The sequence below is a fragment of the Adiantum capillus-veneris genome, chromosome 11 (genome assembly GCF_014529385.1).
Source record: "Adiantum capillus-veneris isolate H3 chromosome 11, ASM1452938v2, whole genome shotgun sequence".
NCBI classification, from domain to species: Eukaryota; Viridiplantae; Streptophyta; class Polypodiopsida; order Polypodiales; family Pteridaceae; genus Adiantum; species Adiantum capillus-veneris.
Window position 1 is genome coordinate 13662402 of NC_140941.1, and position 20881 is coordinate 13683282.

Here is a 20881-nt window from a genome sequence, read left to right on the forward strand (position 1 = left end):
AACTCCTCAAAAAGCTCATCTAGGGTCTCAAAATCCCATTTTTCCACCGAGTCAAACCATGTAGCTGCATCATCTTCTAGAGTCAATCCAAATCCCGCAAACTGTGTCGCAAAATCTGAAACTTCCTCTGCTCTAATCACTCTTCTAAAAGCCGCTACGTGATCTCTCGGATCTTTATCTCCGGAGTACCTATAAAGATTGACCTCATTGTCCTCAATGTATCTATATAGTCCTTCACTCTCATGACCAATCATCCAAACTCTCTCAACAAGATGGATCTTTATCAATTGCAAGTTTGGAAGATCCATTGTGGGAGGATATTCCTCTATCGTCGGGATCTCCAAGCTTGTGTAAGCTACGTTTGAATCTAGGGTAGACATGACTTCTAGGCTTAAGAGCTTTTGATTGGTTCAGGTAGACTTAGTCCACTGTGTTCAAGTGCTTTGGTTAGGAAAAAGTCGAAACTATGTCCAAAACCGCAACCGTTTTGTCACAATTCTCGCAAATTGTCTCTTTCAGACACCCCTGACTTTCGGATGAATTTTGAGACCTCAAACGATGTTTTTTTCAAAGTTGAACTAAATGGTTGTTATTGGCAAGTTTTGCTCTAAGATCTGTAGAGCCGCTCTCAGGCTACGTTTTGATATAAAAACTTTTCCGATCCGATACCGTTTGTGAAAGTTATGGCCAAAACAGTGAAATGCATTTTCCAATTTCAATTTTAAAAGAAGATTTGGGATCTCTGTGAAACTGTGAACACTTCTGTATGGTCAAAAGTACAGTTGGACCCTAAAAAAGGCCTAGAGACATCCTACGCGTAGGATGTCTTTTTGCTCAGAATGACTTGAAATTTTCACCCCAGCTTCTCCTTGATGTGCTGATCACAGTGGTGTGCTCATAAGTTGGTTTGGAGTCCTAAATCAAGCTGGAGACATCCTACGCGTAGGATGTCTAACTGCTCAGATTTTGTCCAAACTTGCACTATAGCTTCCCCTTGATGTGCTAAACTCACAAGTATTTTTACTTTTTGATTCTGACACCTATAGGTTGGTCAAATGCTCAAGAATCTGTTCTAGAAGCCTGATGTCTGTTCTGATGAATTCCTAAGTCAAATCAACTCCAAATTGAACCAAATTTGACTAGGAGGCTTGCCTAAGGCTATACAACAGCATGGTATGGTCACGGTAGAATTTTGGTCTCAAAATCATGCAATAGACATGTCCCAAATTTGAACCACAGACTCTCCTTAGGGTGCTGATCAAAGTGGTATGCTCAAAATTAAGTTTGGAGTGCAAAATCACACATATGACATCCTACGCGTAGGATGTCTTTTCGGCCTGTTTGACCCCAGACTTGACTCAAAGCTTCCCCTTGATGTCAGCAACCCAATGCTATGCTTAGATTTTTGTTTGGATGTCAAAAGACCCCAAAACTAGCGGTTCTTGCCTTTTTCAGTCAAAAATGCTAAATTCTGTTCAATCTTCCTTTTACTGACCCAAATGAGATGAAATTTATCACATGCACTCAAAACATCATGTATACCATGCACATGAAGTCACCCTATGGTTTGGTCTCAAAATTATGCCTTGAACACAATTTGGATAGGATGTCTGGCAATTCTCGTCTTTTGGCTTTGATCTGTCAAAATTTGGTCAAATTTCCACTTTCCAGGTGAAAATAGGGTAAAACCTACCTTCTGAACACACTGGTCAACTCAGATTTTCAAAAAAATGCCCAGATCACCCTGTAGACATCCTATGCGTAGGATGTCTACTGCTGATTTTTTGAGACTGAAGTGTCCCTGATGCTTCCTTATGCTCTCAGCAAGTGCAAGTATGCTTCACAATTGCAAAAAGATGCAAAGATCACTCAGTTTAAGCCTTTTCTGAAATTTTACGTTTTCTGACTGCGCCTTTTGGATTTTGGTCAACAAAAATAGGGAAAAACACCCAAGTCAATATGCTACTAGGGTAAAACCTGCCCTCTGAACCCACTGGTAACCTCAGTCTTCCCAAATTTCTTACCAAAAGTGCCCTGGAGACATCCTACGCGTAGGATGTCTACTGATGAAATTTTTGGCAGAATTCATCCACAGTCCTCCCCAAGTCTTGAGCACTACTTTTCAAGCATTCCTACTAGTTTTTATGCAAAATTGTGCTCAGAATCTTAAGTTTCTTGTTTTTGCGTTTTTGACACTTTGTCTTTGGTCTTTTGGGTGTCAAGAGTTGGTCAAAACTCTAGTTTCAATGTATACTAAGGGTAAACCCCCCCTTCTGAACACACTGGTGTAGTCAGAATTTTCAAATTTGGTCTCCAGAACCCCCTTGAGACATCCTACACGTAGGATGTCTATGTTTACAGAATTGCAAGTTTTCTTCACAGAACCCTTGCAAATGCTCTTTTATATGCACAACATCAGTCAGTCATACAAAAATGTCCACAAAAGCTTGTTTAATGCATTTTTACCCTCAAAAGCACACTTTTCCGTGATTTCAAATGCAATCAAGCAGTTTAGCAAATAATTCAGTGATGAATAGCTCTAGATCAGAATTGGATCACTTACCTAAAGCTACTCCTACAAATCATATGGGGTTTTGCATCTATGAGTAGAAAAACGCTTCACTGCCACACACGGACTAGTAAATGCTTTTATCACCTCACAAATCACTTGACCACCAACAACTACTCTTATCCCCAGATCCTAACTAAACCTATCTAGTTGCAGACCCTCAGCAAGACACACGCTTCCTGGCTATCCACTTGATCGCGGAATAGCCTCTTCCGGATCCACTTAAGAAAAACGCTTTCTTTAGCTGAAACTAAATCAAGAAACCATCACACGAGTGTTAGTAGGAAACCTACTGTAACATTTAATGGCCTAATAACTTATGTGTAGCGGAAATTAGCATGAACATAGTGGGCATTTCATTAGAATAGATTCCTAATGAGAATTACAAGAGTGCTTGGGTGGAGAGAGCAACAAAAAGCATAACACCTAGTTAGATAGCATCGAAAATACTTTCAAAAGAGAGAGAAATTAAGCTATTGACAACAGTTGAGGACCGGATTTTCATGGAGCCGGTCCCCCCTCCAAAAGGCTTTGTATTATGGTTTCTCCCATCAAGAGAGACATTGTACAATACAATTCTTTGTGTTCCTTCAAGACTAACTAGTGCAATGAAGATGAAAGCTTCATGCACTAAGCAAAACACTTAACAAACACAACTTTAATTATCCCCGTTCTCAGACCCAAGACCTCACACACCTTCGAAGATGGTGAGAGCTAGCAGGGTATGAAAGTAGATTGAGAGGAAGGAGTATCTTACGAGAAAGATGTACATCTCCTCACATAATCACTCATATTAGCATAGCTTAGCTTAGTAATTAGCTTGGTAGAGGAGATGAGCATGCATTGAAGCTTGGCTCTTGGTTGGATTTGCATCCACATGCCAAGAGAGTGTTGATGTAGGCTTCTATCTCACAAGCTTTGAGTAGGTGATGAGCTTTCCATTAAAGCTTGGGAAGAGATAGTCTTCTTTGCTTCACACATAGACTGTGTGTGAGTGTGTGTGTGATAATGCCTTGCAAAAATCAGCCCCCTCTCTCTCTCTCTCTTGGGCGAGCCCTCTTGCTATTTGCTCTTGCTGAGCCCTCATTGGCTCTCCCCAAGTGAAGCCAATGACCATTAAGCAGCATAAGTGATAGCCTTTTGACATGTGTCCCCCTTTCCCCTTCTGTGAGAGCTTTAGGTAATTAAATAATTATACTAAACTCTCATTGGACCCCTTTGCCTCCTGGCCAATAGGAATCAGGCAAGCCATTGGGCTCCTGAATGCTCATTGGACCCCTTGGGAGACTGCCCAATAGTCTTCTAGGAGACTTAATTCTCATTGGTTTCTTTTATTAAATGTTTTTAAATTAATTAAACTAGATTTACTCTAGCTTAATTCTCATTGGTCCACTTCAAGGGTCATCCAATAGAAACTGGGCACACCTTGTGGGCATCTGGCCTAGGGAGCTGACATGTGTCCCTCATTCCCTTTGTGTAAAGGGAGCCTGTGTGTGTGTGTGTGTGTGTGTGTGATTTTCTCTCTCATCCCCTACCTTTAGGGCTTGCCCCCTCCCATGTAGGGATATGCAAAGACTTTTTTTACACACACAAAGAATCCAATTTCCCCTAGGTTTGACCTTTGGACACAACCTTTGAATTTTGGAACCTTAGCATTTTGGAAGTCTTAATGGGCTGAACCTTAGGGTCTTTTGCCCATTGTTGCACATGGCTTTTTTGCAAATGCCCCCCCCCCCCCCCCCCCCCCCCCCCCCCCCCCCTTTTGATCCCTATTTTCCCTCCTTTGGATCCCTACTGTGGCCGGTCTGCTAGCTTCACCAATATTCTAACCTTTTCTCCCCTGGCACTTCCCCACATGAAATGATCAGTTTAATATGAGAAATTCATTTAGGAGAATTAGATATTGATTATTATGACATTACCTCTCTCTTGAAATCATAGTCATCCACGACTATGGTGTAGAGAAGATAAAGCATGTTCATGAGTCCTTTTCTTAGCGGGTAGAGGATCCCTATGTTACCCTATGACATTATTCCACAATGGATGACTAGTCCATTTGGCGCTTGAGAGCCTGAGGCTGCCGCAAGCATGTCTGCACATTAGTCCTATCAGCCTTCCATAGTAGAGTGACAAGCTCTACTTGGTGTTTGGGAGACGTCGTCTCCGCAAACTTGATCTAAGCATGCATACTACTTCCTTTTTGTGCACAAATAACAAAAAAGAGAGTCTTATAAGACCAAAACTTTGTGCATTTTTAATATTTTGTACATTTGCTTACTCTTGGGAAGCATTGTCAGCATTGACAAGGTTTAGGTTATCCTTTAATTGTATGCCTTGCATCCATCTAGTATCTTCAAAAGGATAATTCTTAAACTTAATAAGATATCGTCGGATAGCCTTACCGCCTCTTAATACCTTGTCTTCATGTCGGAGAATAGACTCGGGCTGCAACACCTCCTCTTGGTCCTCGATCTCCGGTGGGTCTTCAATAGTTGGTTCTTGAGGTGTCTCTCCTTTGTAAGGCTTTAATAGGCTCACATGGAAAGCATTGTGTATGAGCCAATGATTGGGAAACGTGAGTTGATAGGCCATCTCGTTGATTGGCCTAAGAATCTAGAAGGGACCATAGTACCTTTTTGCTAGTAGGATTGTTGCCCGTCGTGTGCCTTAATCGAGCCTTGGGAAACTTTAACAAGACCCAATCTTTTTCTTTAAAGGCTTGGGCTCTTCTATGCTTGTCAGCAACAGCCTTTTTCCTTTACTGTGAGATAGAGATAGCATCCTTAATCTTTTGAAAAGATTCTTGTAGATCTCGGCTATACTCATCTGCAGTGAAGATCTTCCCATGTACTTTAAGTAGCAAAGGACTTTTTGATCTTCCCTCAATTACCTCGAAAGGTGCTTTTCCCGTGGAAGTATGTACAGTGTTATTGTAAGCATACTCCACTAAGGGTAAGTACTTCTCCCATTGGGATCTTTGATCTACTTCCATTACATAGGCTTTTAGTAGATCGAGAATGGTTAGGTTAGCTATTTCACTTTGGCCATCCGTTTGTGGATGATAGGCCGAAGAGAAGTTTAGCCTTGTCCCTAAATTCTCAAAGAGACCCTTCCAAAAATTACTGGTTATTCTAGGATCTCTATCCGACACTATGGACATTGGCAAGCCATGGTACTTGAAGATTTGTGAAATGAATAGGGTTTCCATTTGATGGGATTTGATAGTCTTTTTGACAGGTATAAAATGAGCTTGTTTACTGAACCTGTCTACTATCTTCCATATTCTCGTATTCCCATGGATAGACTTAGGCAATCCAAAGATAAAGTGCATGGATATGCTCTCCCATGGTGAATTAGGGATTGGCAAGGGTTGAAGCAATCCAAGTTGCTTCCCTCTATCAAATTTTGTCTTTTGGCATACCACATATTTATAAACATACTCTTGTATGTTCACTTTCATGGTAGGCCAATAGAAATATGTTTCAATTCCCTTTAAGGTAGACTGAATCCCTCTATGCCCCGCATAAGGTGGAACATGAGATTCATACATTACTTTCTCACATAGTGAGTTAGTAACGCATAGTCTATTGCCATAGAGAAGATAACCATCTTGTAAAGTAAATGGTTCTTCTTTCTTCCCTAATGCAAGGGCTGAAATCAGATCTTTAAAATCGCGATCAATAGCATACTCATCTATCATTGAAGATAGATCATTGTGAGTTGCTATGGAAACCGCATTCACTCTTGGTCATCTTAAGAGTGCATCAGCTACTTGATTATGCTTGCCAGCAATGTGAGCAATGTGAAAATGAAATTGCAAAAGGAAATTTTCCCACCTCATTTGTTTGTCGGAGAGCTTGGTCCGCATCATGAAGTACTTAAGAATTTGGGGATCCGTTCGCAGAATGAAAGGAGTCCCCAATAAATAGAGCTCCCATGAGTCTAAGGCATGTAGAATTGCAAGGAGTTCCTTTTCGTATATGCCTAGAGCTTGCTCAACAAGGTCGAGCCTTCGACTCTCATAGCCTATGGCGTGCCCTTCTTGGAGAAAAACAGCTCCAAGGCAATCACCACAAGCATCACATTGGACCTCAAATGGTTTTGAGAGATCCGGTAGTGTAAGCACAGGTTGAGAGATAAGCTTTTCTTTAAGATTTTTGAAAGCATTGTTCTCCTTAGCAGACCATGTATACCTAACGCTTTTCTTTGTCAGGTCATGTAATGGTCCCGCAATTTGTGAGAACTTTTCTATGAAGCGTCTATAGTATGCACACATACCTATAAAGCTTCTTAGTTCATGAAGATTCCTTGGTTTAGGCCATCCTTTTATTACCTCTAACTTTGATGGATCCATTTGGATGCCATCTTGAGAGATAATATGACCTAAATACTGAATCTCTTGCAAGAAAAATTCACTTTTCTTTCGATTAACATAAAGTTTATTCTCTCTCAAAACTTGAAATATTACCTGGAGGTGTTGCTTGTGTTCCTCCAATGAATTAGAGTAGATGATAATATCATCAAAGAACACTCCAGTGAAGGTTTGATGAGGCTTGAACAGCTTCTCCATCAAGCGGTTGAATGTGGCTGGTGCATTGGTCAAGCCAAAAGGCATGACAATGTATTCGTAAAGACCAAATGTGGTGCAAAATGCGGTCTTTACAATGTCTTGATCAACTATCCTTATTTGATGATAGCCACTTTTTAGGTTAATCCTACTGAAGTAGGTCGATCCTTGTAGCTTATCAAATAGGTCTTCTACCCGTGGAACGGGAAACCTATTTATGATAGTGATCCTATTTAGTGCTCTATAGTCGACACACATACGATATGTGCCGTCTTTCTTCTGCACTAATAGCACAGGTGAGAAAAATGGAGATGAGCTTGGCCTAACTATACCCTTCTCAACTAACTCATGCACTTGCTGCATAATCTCCTCTTGTTGAGATTGAGAAACTCTATAAGGAGGTTTGTTAGGCGGTGAACTTCCTGGAAGAAGTTCGATTGCATGGTCATCATTACCTCGTTTAGGAGGTACCTCACAAGGGATGTCGTCAATAAAAACATCTTGAAACCCCTTGAGAAAATTGGATAACTCTAATTCCTTTTGGTTGCTTTTATTTTCTTTTGCTAAAGCATTAGGTTCATTTTGAGAATCTTTAACAAAAATCATGTACACGGAAATAGAGCTCTTTATTGACTTGTTGAAAGCTGGTGTATGTACAATGGGGATAGTGTTACCCATTTCCTTAGCATCTATATACATGTCTTTTTCCCTGAACTTAAAGGAGATTCTCCTTTCAGGAAATTTAACATCGGTAGCCAGGCGGTCAAACCATGGTGCCCCTAGGATTACATCCTCATGCTTGAGAGGAGAGATAAAGAAGTCCTCTTTGTCCACATAGCCTTGCACATGAAGCCTCAATTTCCCGATTAAGGGAGTGACTGAAGCTTCTTGCTCCTTGAAGGCACTGTCTACGGGTAGGACATCTCCCATCTCGTAGGATTGTATGCCTAGCTTGGTGGCCAACTCTATAGATATAAAATTGTGAGTAGAACCAGGGTCAAAGAGAATAAAAGCATCATGTTCTCTTACCTTTCCCCAAGCATGGCATAGAGGAGATCCTTTGTGGTGAGTTTGGTGAGTCTCCTCCTCTTGGATTTCAACCAAGGAAGCTCTAGAAGGATCTTGGCGGTTGTTCTTTTGGGGACAAGCGCGGTACGCATGCCCTTGTTCGCCGCACTTGAAACACCGGTTATCCTTACGATAACGCTCAAGCTCTTTAGGAGAGAGTTTATTCTTACCTTTGTAAACTCCCTTCTCTTTAGCTTTGTTGGAGTTGCCCTTAGGAGACTTTTGGACATTGTCCTTCCCCTTAGGCTCATTGGAACTCTTGTTTTCCGGGGGCTTATTATTTCTTTTAGCCCCCGTTTGGAAATTGATTCGAGAGGCCACCATAGTGTGGTGTATTACCGCCGATATGGTACGTGGCCTTTGGGAGTTGACATACTCCACCATTTCTTCGGTTAAGCCCGCACAAAATTGTTGCTTTTGCTCTCCAAAATCCTACTTTTTGAAGACAGTGGCTTTGAGTTGTGGGTCCCAAAACATGTCTACATATTTGTGGATGGATTCATTGGGAGAGAGCTTTAAGCTTCACCATTCGGTGAGTACTTTGTCTTTGGCATCGGTGGCCAAAAACTGCTTCATAATGGAAGCTCTTAAAGTTTTCCATGTTGTGGAGCTTCACCATTGGCTCGTAGGCTAGACCACCATTGTTTGGCAGACTTTTGAAAGTGCATAGCTACATGGCGTAGCTTAGAGGACTCCGTGAAGCCCTCATCTCCAAACGCCGCATCGAATTGTTGGATAAAGGCCAAGACTTTGTCCATAGCACCAAAGGTACCATCATAGGTAAGGAAAGAGATGCTCTTCCCTCCCTCTTTGAATTTATTCAGCTTGGATGACCTCTTCCATGCGGCATAGGATTTCCTATGGCCTCTTCTTTTTGATGGTTCAAAGGTTGCACCATCACTTTCTTCAGAAGGCGAAGAATTTGAGGAAGGTTGAGAAGAGGGTGACCTCTTTCTCGCCTTTTTCTTGTCTTGATCTTTGTCGTCTTCACCATAGCTTTCATAAGAGGAAGAGGATGAAGAAGATGGAGAAGAGGGTGTCCTCTTTCTCGCCTTTTTCTTCTCTTGCTTTTTATCATCCCTCTTTGAATTATGGCGTGGAGAAGAGTGTGATGTTCTTCTCCGCTTTGGAGGTGATGGAGAGCGTTTAGTCCGCCGTCTTCGTGGAGCCATCTCCGCCGAGGTGGCGGGAGACTCGCTTCTTTCTCGTTCCTGCGGTGGAGGCTCTTGAGTTCTCCTTTGGGAAGGAGATGCATCATCAAGAAGTAAATTCTTGAGCCCTTCGTATGGATTCTCTTCTTCTTCCCGAATCGGAGAGAGACCTCTTTTGGAAGTCTCACAAGGAGGCTTCCTAGGTGTTCTCTCGTCATGGTGATGAGCTTGGAGAATCCCGTGAGCATGGAGCTGCCGTTGCACTTCACTTTGGAGAGACGGATTGTCCATGGCTTGTTGAAGTCTAGTAACAAGATAGTTAACAAGCATTGAAGCATCATTAGTAGCTTGCTCATGAGGAAAATCAAAGTTATCAACATTAATTTCACTCTCTTTACTATTGTCAGCCATTCTAACAACCTTTAGGTGTACTTTGGCACTTCAAGCCCTAGTTGCTACTCCTCTTTACCCCTTTAGAAAAAGCACTCAAGCTAGTGTACCCGCGGCTCGAATACCATTAATTGCAAGGAATAGAAGAGAGGGTCTTTCGACACCAAAACAGCACCGGCTCCTGTCAAGCTTCTAATAGCTCAATAGTGGTTAAGCCGTAGGCAAGCGCCGTAGGACTCCACTATTAAGACTATAGCTCTCGAATGGGATGCCCTGTTAATTGCACGAAGGCCGGCGCCCTGCAAGGCTGAAAAATCCCTATTCTACTTACTCACAGGCAATTAATAATACCAACCATTTGTAGCTAGCTTGAGGACCTCTCTTCTTGAGCAAGAAAAGAGAAACCTTGAGCTCTGATACCAATGTAACATTTAATGGCCTAATAACTTATGTGTAGCGGAAATTAGCATGAACATAGTGGGCATTTCATTAGAATAGATTCCTAATGAGAATTACAAGAGTGTTTGGGTGGAGAGAGCAACAAAAAGCATAACACCTAGTTAGATAGCATCGACAATACTTTCAAAAGAGAGATAAATTAAGCTATTGACAACAGTTGAGGACCGGATTTTCATGGAGCCGGTCCCCCCTCCAAAAGGCTTTGTATTATGGTTTCTCCCATCAAGAGAGACATTGTACAATACAATTCTTTGTGTTCCTTCAAGACTAGCTAGTGCAATGAAGATGAAAGCTTCATGCACTAAGCAAAACACTTAACAAACACAACTTTAATTATCCCCGTTCTCAGACCCAAGACCTCACACACCTTCGAATATGGTGAGAGCTAGCAGGGTATGAGAGTAGATTGAGAGGAAGAAGGAGTATCTTACGAGAAAGATGTACATATCCTCACATAATCACTCATATTAGCATAGCTTAGCTTAGTAATTAGCTTGGTAGAGGAGATGAGCATGCATTGAAGCTTGGCTCTTGGTTGGATTTGCATCCACATACCAAGAGAGTGTTGATGTAGGCTTCTATCTCACAAGCTTGGAGTAGGTGATGAGCTCTCCATTAAAGCTTGGGAAGAGATAGTCTTCTTTGCTTCACACATAGACTGTGTGTGAGTGTGTGTGTGATAATGCCTTGCAAAAATCAGCCCCCTCTCTCTCTTGGGCGAGCCCTCTTGCTATTTTCTCTTGCTGAGCCCTCATTGGCTCTCCCCAAGTGAAGCCAATGACCATTAAGCAGCATAAGTGATAGCCTTTTGACATGTGTCCCCCTTTCCCCTTTTGTGAGAGCTTTAGGTAATTAAATAATTAAACTAAACTCTCATTGGACCCCTTTGCCTCCTGGCCAATAGGAATCAGGCAATCCATTGGGCTCCTGAATGCTCATTGGACCCCTTGGGAGAATGCCCAATAGTCTTCTAGGAGACTTAATTCTCATTGGTTTCTTTTATTAAACGTTTTTAAATTAATTAAACTAGATTTACTCTAGCTTAATTCTCATTGGTCCACTTCAAGGGTCATCCAATAGAAACTGGGCACACCTTGTGGGCATCTGGCCTAGGGAGCTGACATGTGTCCCTCATTCCCTTTGTGTAAAGGGACCCTGTGTGTGTGTGTGTGTGTGTGTGATTTTCTCTCTCATCCCCTACCTTTAGGGCTTGCCCTCTCCCATGTAGGGATATGCAAAGACTTTTTTTACACACACAAAGCATCCAATTTCCCCTAGGTTTGACCTTTGGACACAACCTTTGAATTTTGGAACCTTAGCATTTTGGAAGTCTTAATGGGCTGAACCTTAGGGTCTTTTTAGCCCATTGTTGCACATGGCTCTTTTGCAGATGCCCCCCCACTTTGGATCCCTATTTTCCCTCCTTTGGATCCCTACTATGGCCGGTCTGCTAGCTTCACCAATATTCTAACCTTTTCTTCCCTGGAACTTCCCCACATTAAATGATCAGTTCAATATGAGAAAGTCATTTAGGATAATTAGATGTTGATTATTATGACACCTACTTAGGTCCTTGTGTCACCGGGAGCGGCGCCAATGTTGGACGGGGCGTGACTCACACACCCATGAAGTGCATGCAAACACTACCTAGATCAACATAATGTCAATCGAGGACACAGATGACACGATAGGCACACGGAGAAAATATCTTTAGCTTGTCAGGCTGAGACCATCCTACACATACAACACTCTGGAAGGCCAACTAAACCACAATCAATAACCTCACTACTCTCAACTACACCACCTAGCCACATACACACATACTAAAGGTAACTCGCCTAATCATGCCAGATTCATATGAAACTTAAGGAATACCATCCCCTCATTAGGATACACGTGTCCCTAAGCTTATACACTCAAAACCCTCACTCTAAACCCATCTGCGCAAAACGCGTAGGATGACAAAGCCGAATTTTGAAAGTGCCCGAAAGTGAAATTTATGAATACCTATGTGTAGCTTATGTCGCCACGATTCTATACACTACTAGCACGCAGAAAACAAACATCGTTTGATACACTTACGGCCACAAATAGCTCGTAGATGCGTTGGCGTGTGCACTTCGTCTCGTGTGGAATGCTTGGCGTTGTCGCATAGCTCTCCTTGAGCCTACAGCAATGGTGCAGTCGGATCTCCAATGTGTTGAGCGAGCTGTACGTAGAAAGAGGATGAAGCTCACGCTCACTCTCTTTCTCTCTCACACACAGTAGACGGCAGCGCTAAAAGTTTGATTATGATTAAAGTCTTCTTTACAAAATGACCTAGGTACCTTATATACTAAGGCTACCTTAAATTTAACCAAAAATGGGGTTGAAAGGGTCAAATGGCTTTGTATTTACAATCTGGAAGTGCCATTGCACCCCGGCTTCTGAAACTAGAATAACTACTCATTACAAATGACGTTTATAGCCATAATCCGTAGCATTTCATAACTCGCAAAAGATAAGACTTTGGTATGAAACATTAGTTATGTTGTGTTGTTGACCCAACGGTCAACACCCTTCAAGAAAATCTCCTGTGTCTAAGAAGCTAATGATATCAGGCATAGCATCGCTACCTTGAAAGAGGGTTAGTTTCATTTTTATTGCTCCTATGGGAACATCTTGTGTTCTTTCCTTGGCTAGAGCATCTGCCTCCTCCTTTTCTGCCCTAGGGACATGAAATAATTGCATTGCTTCAAACTTTCATAAAAGATCCTTAACTTGGTGTAGTTGGCCAAGTAAAACCTACTTTTACAAATCCAAGTGCCATTTATTTGCTTTATCAAAAGCAGAGCATCGCCAAACACATTTAGGCATTGAATCCCCTCCAAAATACATTGTTCTAGTCCAAGAGTTGAAGCTGTGTACTCTGCTTCATTGTTGGAGTGGGAGTGTAGTAGCTACCCAATAAAGAATACCTTCTCCTTTTTCTCATTGAAAATGATGATGCCATTTGCAGAGTGGTCCACTTTTATTTTGTATGCTCCATCAAAGGAAAGAGAGTGAGCTCTCTCTAGCTTAGGAATCTCTACCATTGGTGTCACTTCTTTACGTTTTGTGTTGACCTTTAGCTTCTTCTCATAATGACGATGAGTAAGAATACATGCTAGACTGGCCCTGGTGGAGTTTTCTACCTGCATGGTGTAGTCAAACTCTTGTAATCTAACCAGCCACTTAGAGATCCTAGATGAGACATCCATGTGTCGCATTACATACGGAACGACCTCTTACATTGTCAAAATTACAAAGGGTCTAGGCAAAGTATAAGAGAGGAACCTTTTAGTGGCAAACATTAATGCAAGCACCATGTGCTCTACTCCGATGAATCCTTTTTCTCATGGGGTCATGACACGACTAGAGAAATAGATAGGACACATGAAAGAGGTTTGGGGGTCCTTTTGCATTAGTACGGCAAGTGTATCACTTCCTACACTGGGTTCACATAAAATGGTTCGTCCCATCTAGGGGGTGTGAAATGGTGGCAAGTGTGGCCGGGATTTTGTTCACATCAGTAAATTGTTACTTATTTTCCTCACTCCATGAGAAGACATCTTTATGGGTGACTTGTTGTAGAGGGAGAACCACCTGAGATAGCAAGTGATGAACCTGCTCAAATACCTTACCTTCTGAAGGAACGAGACCAACTGCTTAGTTGTGGTGGGTGATGACAAAGATGCCAAAGCTTGTATCTTTCTATGGTCAGCCTCAATCCCTTTTTTGAGATTATATGGCCAAGAAGGGTGACCTTGCTTTCACCAATGTGGCACTTGTCCACGTTGAGCTGGCTACCCAAGGTTTGCAGCCTAGACATGCCATCATAGATATTTCTCAAATGGAGGGAGCGAGAACTATAGATGCAAATGTCATCTATGAAGACTTGTATTGACGTTCCAAAGTATGGATGGAAGACAAAAGTCACATAGCGTTGGAATTGGCCGGGGTGTTTGTGAGGCCAAAAGGCATCACTCTATAAGAAAAACAACCCGATGGTGTTATGAAAGTTGTCTTTTTCTAGTCTTCTTTTGCAATACTAATCTAAAGGTAGCCTAAGTAGCCATCACATACTGTTTAGTGCTCACGACCTGCTACCTCATTGGAAATTTCATCTTGGAATGGGAGGGGAACATGATCCCTCTTTGTGGCTGCATTGAGAGGTTTGTAGTCTACACAGACTCTCCACTTACCATTCTTCTTTGGTGTGACTACCACTAGAGAGATCCACTCTGAGTTTTCGACAGGGTAAATGAAACCTGCCTATAGCAAATTCCTTACCTCTTTGGCAATGATTCTTGTTGAATTACCCCAAGCCTTCTGAGCTTTTGTACTACGGGCTTACTTCCTTCCTTAAGTCTTATGCGGTGTTATACCACTGTGATCTTATCATAACCATCAATGAACAATGTGGTGAAGTTACCTAGCATAGAGATATATTCTTTCCTCTCTTCACCAATTAACTCACTGGAGAGCATCCGATGTAACTTGTATCCATCAAGGATTGCATACCTGATGGTCCCTCTTGGTTTGCTGGCGGTGTTTCAGATTGTGTCAATCTTTTTGGGTCTTTGAGAATGACCCCCATTGCTTTGATGCTACTGTCACTTTCTTCAGTTTTTATTGTCACTTCTCTTGAGGTGGACAAATAGTCACTGGTGGAATCATCTTCCGATGCCTCCAAGATCATGTTGTGTTGTCTCCCATTCCTCATGTCGTAGAATATGGACATCCCTTTAGCATCCTTCATTTGAATCATTCTGGTACTCCAGTCTTGCTTAGCTTCCATAGCCATGAGCTAGGGTCTTCCAATAATGATAGGGTAGCCCTCCCCTTTGTGTGGCAGACAAAAATGTATACCTCCACTTTTGTGTTGAATGCCTTTACTTTGACTGCATTCACATTGCCTACGCACTTCACTCTTACGTTATTTTCCATTTTGGCTAGGCAGGGTGCCGGCCTACTTACTCTAGGCCTAGATGATGCATCATTTTCTCACTCATGACGCATATCTATGCGCCACCATCTATGTAGACTTTTGAGATGCCTTGTCCCTTGATGTGGGCATCCATGGTTGGTAGGATGTCATCAAGATTCCTCCCAGAGATAGCCCCAGCTATCCTTGGTCTTGATCTTCTTGGACTTACCATCTTTGTCCATTATCTCCTCATCCGTGGTGCAAGATGGAGTAATTGGGGCCAAGTTATCTTTGGACCCTACATCAACACATCCTGAACTAGGTCATATGGTTTAGCATACTCACCTAGTGAAAAATCCACAATGTCAATTTTTTGTCAAGGTTTAGATGCTTGCTTGCTAGACTCGCCCTTTCCTTTCATCTTCTCCTTCCTTTGAGAGGCTTCTTCGTGCCTAGCACGCTTCACTCCCATGGAATCCACTTCTTCTACCTTTCCTTTTTGTTTGTTCCTTTCTTGGACCGGTTCTTCGACCTTTACCTTCCCTTTAGCTTCTAGGCTAATAACACTCACCGCTTGGTTTACAGCAAGTGGTGGGGGTAGCGGTGAAATGAGAGGTTGTGGTAGTGGTGGTTGTTATACAGGTGGTCTAAGGACTTGGACCGGTGGAATCGGCCCTAGTTGCCTAGGTGGTGGTGGTCTTGTCCTTGGTGAAGAAATCTAATTCTGTCTTCCTCCTCTATTCATCTTCTACCTTCTCGGATGTGGGCAGTAATACATGCCATGACCATCTTCCCCGCAATTATAGCAGTGGTATTCTTGGTTTTGCCTTTGTTTTCCTCTCCCTTGTTATGGATTTTTGATAGGTGCATGTCCTTGCTGAACCAGATGCACAGATAAAATTTCAAGCTGAGTAGTGATGCGACTCAACAGGTCTTGCTGCTCTTTTGATGCCTCTTGTGGTTGGGTTCTATGAGCGGCTGTTGCAGTCAGGGGTTAGTCTGACTGAGCTCGATTCCTCTGACTCGTTGACTCTTGCTTGCATGTGCAGCTTCTTGTCTTTAAGGCGGGCTACTTTTACTGCCAACTCATAAGTTGCAGAGAACCTCCCCTTCACCTTCTCTTTAAGCGGCGACCACACGCAAGCAATGAAATGGTCCTTCTTTAGGAAATTAGGCGCTCCTTCACCTTCCTCTAGTGAGGCAACCCATTTCTCCCACAAATCCACAAACTTGGATTCGTAAGTGGCATACTTTAGCAGACTTCCCTGCTTTAATTTCGTCAGCAATTGCCATAACTTTTCTGAGGTCGTGCCTCCACCAAAGCTCTTTACAAAGGCAACACGTAGTACATCCCATGCATTTTTGGTAGCTTGGGGCAAAGCATTGTACCAAGACTTGTCCTCTACTTTCATTAGTAGAGAAAAATTTCGTAGCCGTGAGGCATCATCATCCTTGTTGGAAACCACACAAGCGATGTCGAAATCATATAGAAAAATGTTGGTGATATCTTCTCCTTTTCTTCCACTGAATGTAGGAAAATAGACACTTGCCATGGTGGTAACTCAATGAGCAGGAAATTACAAACTTTTTTTTTCTTTTTTCTTTTTGTATTACAAATGACTCAGCGGTGCATAGCGGCTTTTTACAGGGTTGGGTGGATGGATTTAAAATAGGATGAAAATGGAAACATTGAAAGAGTGGTGGTAATCCAGTATGGGGAGAATAATAGGGTTTGGGGAGCTAAGGATTTCTCCTAGCACTGTAGCACCAAGCAGATACACAATCTTTTGTTGGTAGAAGATTTTCCTATCTACATAAATATTCACATGCATGTGTTGCAGAAACCTAAACGGGAAAGCTATAGTTCAATTTTCCATGATGCACAGAAGGTGGAGCACTTACTTATACTCTTACAGTGCCGATGTTGATGAGTCGTCACATACACAGGAGGTCGTTTCATTTCATAGGCTCCACTTTCCCTTCATCGCTCAACATGTACGGGGTGATGATGACGCGTTTGACTACTCCTAGTTTTGTAGCTAGTAGCACCTGCAGGTAATTACTGTAGTCGGCACGTTGCATGAACTCCACTCCATTTAGTTGTAACTCGTCTCCAGCCCACTGGCTCACCCGTGGTGGACAGTTTATTGAGGATGAGTTGTACGGGAAGAGGAGGAAGACCCTCTACCCGTCCTCCAAAACAAGGAGCGTAGTAGCTGAACCACTCCTCCCTAGGGCATGGGAACCTTCTTACCACTTCTGCTTCAGGATTGTCAAAATGGTTGGCAGTACTTGCATGCGTCATGCAAATTGATGGGCGACCTTCCGCCGCTTTGCCTTGGATGACCTTCTTTTGGCAAACTAGGCACGACTCGGCTTTCCGAACATGAAGCGCTCGTGTGGCCATGTGCTTCTTCCTTTGTAGTCATGTGTTTTCGGACTGGCCTAGCCCTTCCTTTCCTTTGGCTCAAGCGGCCCCTTTTGGCCACTTAGGAGAAGAGGCTATACCTTTGCTTGCAGTTTCCTTAGGAAAGAGAGGCCTTACCAATCTTTTTTCTCTCTTGATATGGACGACCTCCTCACAACAAACGTCGATGTAGATGATTTCAGCCTCTTCGTTACCTTCATTGTTGGCATTCATTGATAGTGTGCTTTGGTTGACAACAGTGATGGCCCTTCATGGCCTTCTTACCTGATGCTCTTAATTTGCGTTTAGCACGAACAACAGGAGATGGGGAGCTTACCTCTTGAATACTGATGACACTACAGCGTGGCAGTAGTACTTCAATGCGGTTAGTGCTTCTTCAGTCTCCTCCTCCTCCATTCCCCAGTTGGAGAATTCTTTCAGCCATGCGTCCATGGTCGACAAAGTGCTTGTCTTCAGCATTGTAAACTGAAGGTTTCTGAGAAGCCCTACTCAGTGGGGACAACAAATGATGTGCACAAAGCTCAACGCGTATCCCGATGGCCTCAAACGCCAGGAGCCAATGCATGCCGAGCTAGCCACGGTAAAATGAACAGGGGGCACCACCTAGCTTGAGCGGCTAGGATGCAGACAACAACGAGTCAGAGTAATACAAACTCTACACACACACACACACACACACACACACAGTGATGCAGGTGATGAAAAGCCCTCAGGGTGTGAGGGAAAACAGCTTTAAATGCAATACTTACAGCAACCTTATTTTTCGCGAGGTGGCAACCATGGTGATAGAGAGAGATAGTGAGCCTAATAGTGTATTCTCCAGAGGTGACTCTTAGACACGGAGATTTCCACTATCATGAGTGTGTGTCGACCATTGGAGTCAAGGTGTAGACATGGCTTCTTCACATAGTGCTCATTCGCAAAATTCTACACTAAACCCCTCTCTCTTGATACAAGTGATACCAATCCCTTCCACCAAAATGCTACCAAGTGTTGACCCCCACCTTTTTGGTGACCTCTCAGTGCCGTTTTATAGGTGCTGGCTGCTTTTGGTTTAGGGCAGTCTGATTAAGTTAGGGTCCTAATCAGGGGAGACAAAGCAAGGCAGTGGGTCCCAGATGGTTGACCCTTGCTTTGTCTTAGGAGGATTTCAAAATGAAAACTCCTAGGTGGGCCTTTGTGGCCATCACCTAGAGAGAGATGACAATTTACAGTTGGGGTTTTTTACAAGATTTGGCTTAAAATTGAAAAAATAATGACAACCTATGGATATTACTGCAAAGATGTGTTGTGGACGAGATGCCGACAAACCGGGGGCCTCGCTGGTGCATCGGTGTAACGTGTTTTTTTGTTTCGGGGCCGGCTGGAGCATGCCTTCGGCGCCTTTTTTTGTTTCGGTATCGGCATTGCGTAAATCGGCCATTTTCTTTTCTTTGGCGTCGATGTCGATTATTCAATTTTTTATTTTTTCTTGTGTGTGGGTATATGCTTGCGTGTACTGTGTGTATAGGTGAGTGTGTATATATGTGACTGCGTGAGTGTGAGTATGTGCATTTTATGTGTGTCGGTGCATGTATGTGTGTATGTGTGTGTGTTCGTGCATATATATATATATATATATATATGGGGTTGTGTGTGTATGTGGGTGAGTGCACTCGGAAAGAGTGTGTGTGTATATGCGTGCAAGAGAGGGTAGGGGGTACTTTTATTGTATATATGTATACATATAATATATATATGTTTTTTTTAACGTGCTGGCGATGGCAACATAGACGTGGGGGGGGGGGGGGGGGGGGGGGGAAAGAGTCTGATAGGGATTGATAGGGATTGAGAGGGACTGGGTGTGTGTGGGTGTGTGTGTGCGTGTGTGTGTGTGTGTGGGTGTTTTTACCCAGCTACGCCTTTGGGCTTGCTCGTACGAAGAGCGCGACAGAGAGAGAGTGAGGGAAAGAGCTTGTTGATGGCGGCGGGGTGAGTGGGTGAGGGTTGGAAGTGTGAGTGTGTGAATGAGTGTGTGTGTGTGGGTGTATATGAAAGAGGGAGAGAGAGAACTGCGCATGCATGGCGGCCTTGTGGGCTTGACACAGTGAGCGTGAGGGAGAAAAAGAGAGAGAGAATGGGAGCGGGCTGGCGTGGTTCTGTAGCCGAGAGAGATGAGAAGGGGGGGGGGGGGGGGGGTTGTGGTCAACGGGGTGGGGTAAGGGAGTAGTGGGCCAGGGAAGGGGGGAAGAGGGTGGTGTGTTGGGTTATGAGAGAGAGAGAGAGAGAGAAGAATGCTTCTTCATGCGCCCATAGGGCCGTTCTGAGAGAGAGAGAGAGAGAGAGAGAGAGAGAGAGAGAGAGAGAGAGAGAGAGAGAGAGAGAGAGAGAGAGAGAGAGAGAGTTAGGACAAAGGAGGGAGAGACAAGAGTAGGGAGAGAGGGAAGGAGTGAGTGGAGGGAGCTTGGGAGAGGGATGGCCCACCCATAGGAGAAAGACAAGGGGGATAAAGGGAGAGGAGAGTGAGGTCGAGGGAGTGTGGACGAGGGGAGAGGGAGAGGGTGATATGGTGGCCCGATGGGGGGGGAAATATGGACGAGCGAGGAGGGGAAAGAGAGAGAGAGAGAGAGAGAGAGAGAGAGAGAGAGAGAGAGAGAGAGAGAGAGAGAGAGAGAGAGAGAGAGAGAGAGAGAGAGAGAGAGAGAGAGAGAAGATTGAACCAATATGAATAATGGAAGGGAGAGAGGGAGACTTTGTAAAGCATGGCGGCCAGCCGCGGGGGGGAAATATGGATGGCAGCTTATTTTATGCACCCGCGGGGCTCGGTGAGATAGAAGCAAGGTAAGAGAGAGATGGTGGGTTGGCAGAGCCGAGAAGGAGAGAGAGAGACTGTTCTCTGGTGATAATGGAGGGAAGTGTGGCCAAACTGGTGGCTGCCCACTGTGGCCAAGCATAGAAGGGGGGTGGTGAATGTTAAAAAAAACATTTTTTATCGTTTTTTTTGGTATTGTGCTCTTCCCCAATTGGGTTTGGTTCTTGCACCCGCGTTTTTGAAAACCGGCCATCAGTGACATGGCTAAGATATTAATAATGAATTATTAGCTTGAGCTTTGTGATAGCCATACACATCTAAATGCTTTGCTAGGTGTGAAGGTAGTAGAGAGGAAGCCGTGACGAGTAGCACAAAAGGCAAAGCAAAAGAAACTTTTTTCTATCATAGCAATTGGGCCTAGCTATGGTAACATTGGGTAACAAATATTTTCATGCATTTTCATTGGATCAAGACATCCTTACCCAATTTTCTTGCATTTCACTGGATCCA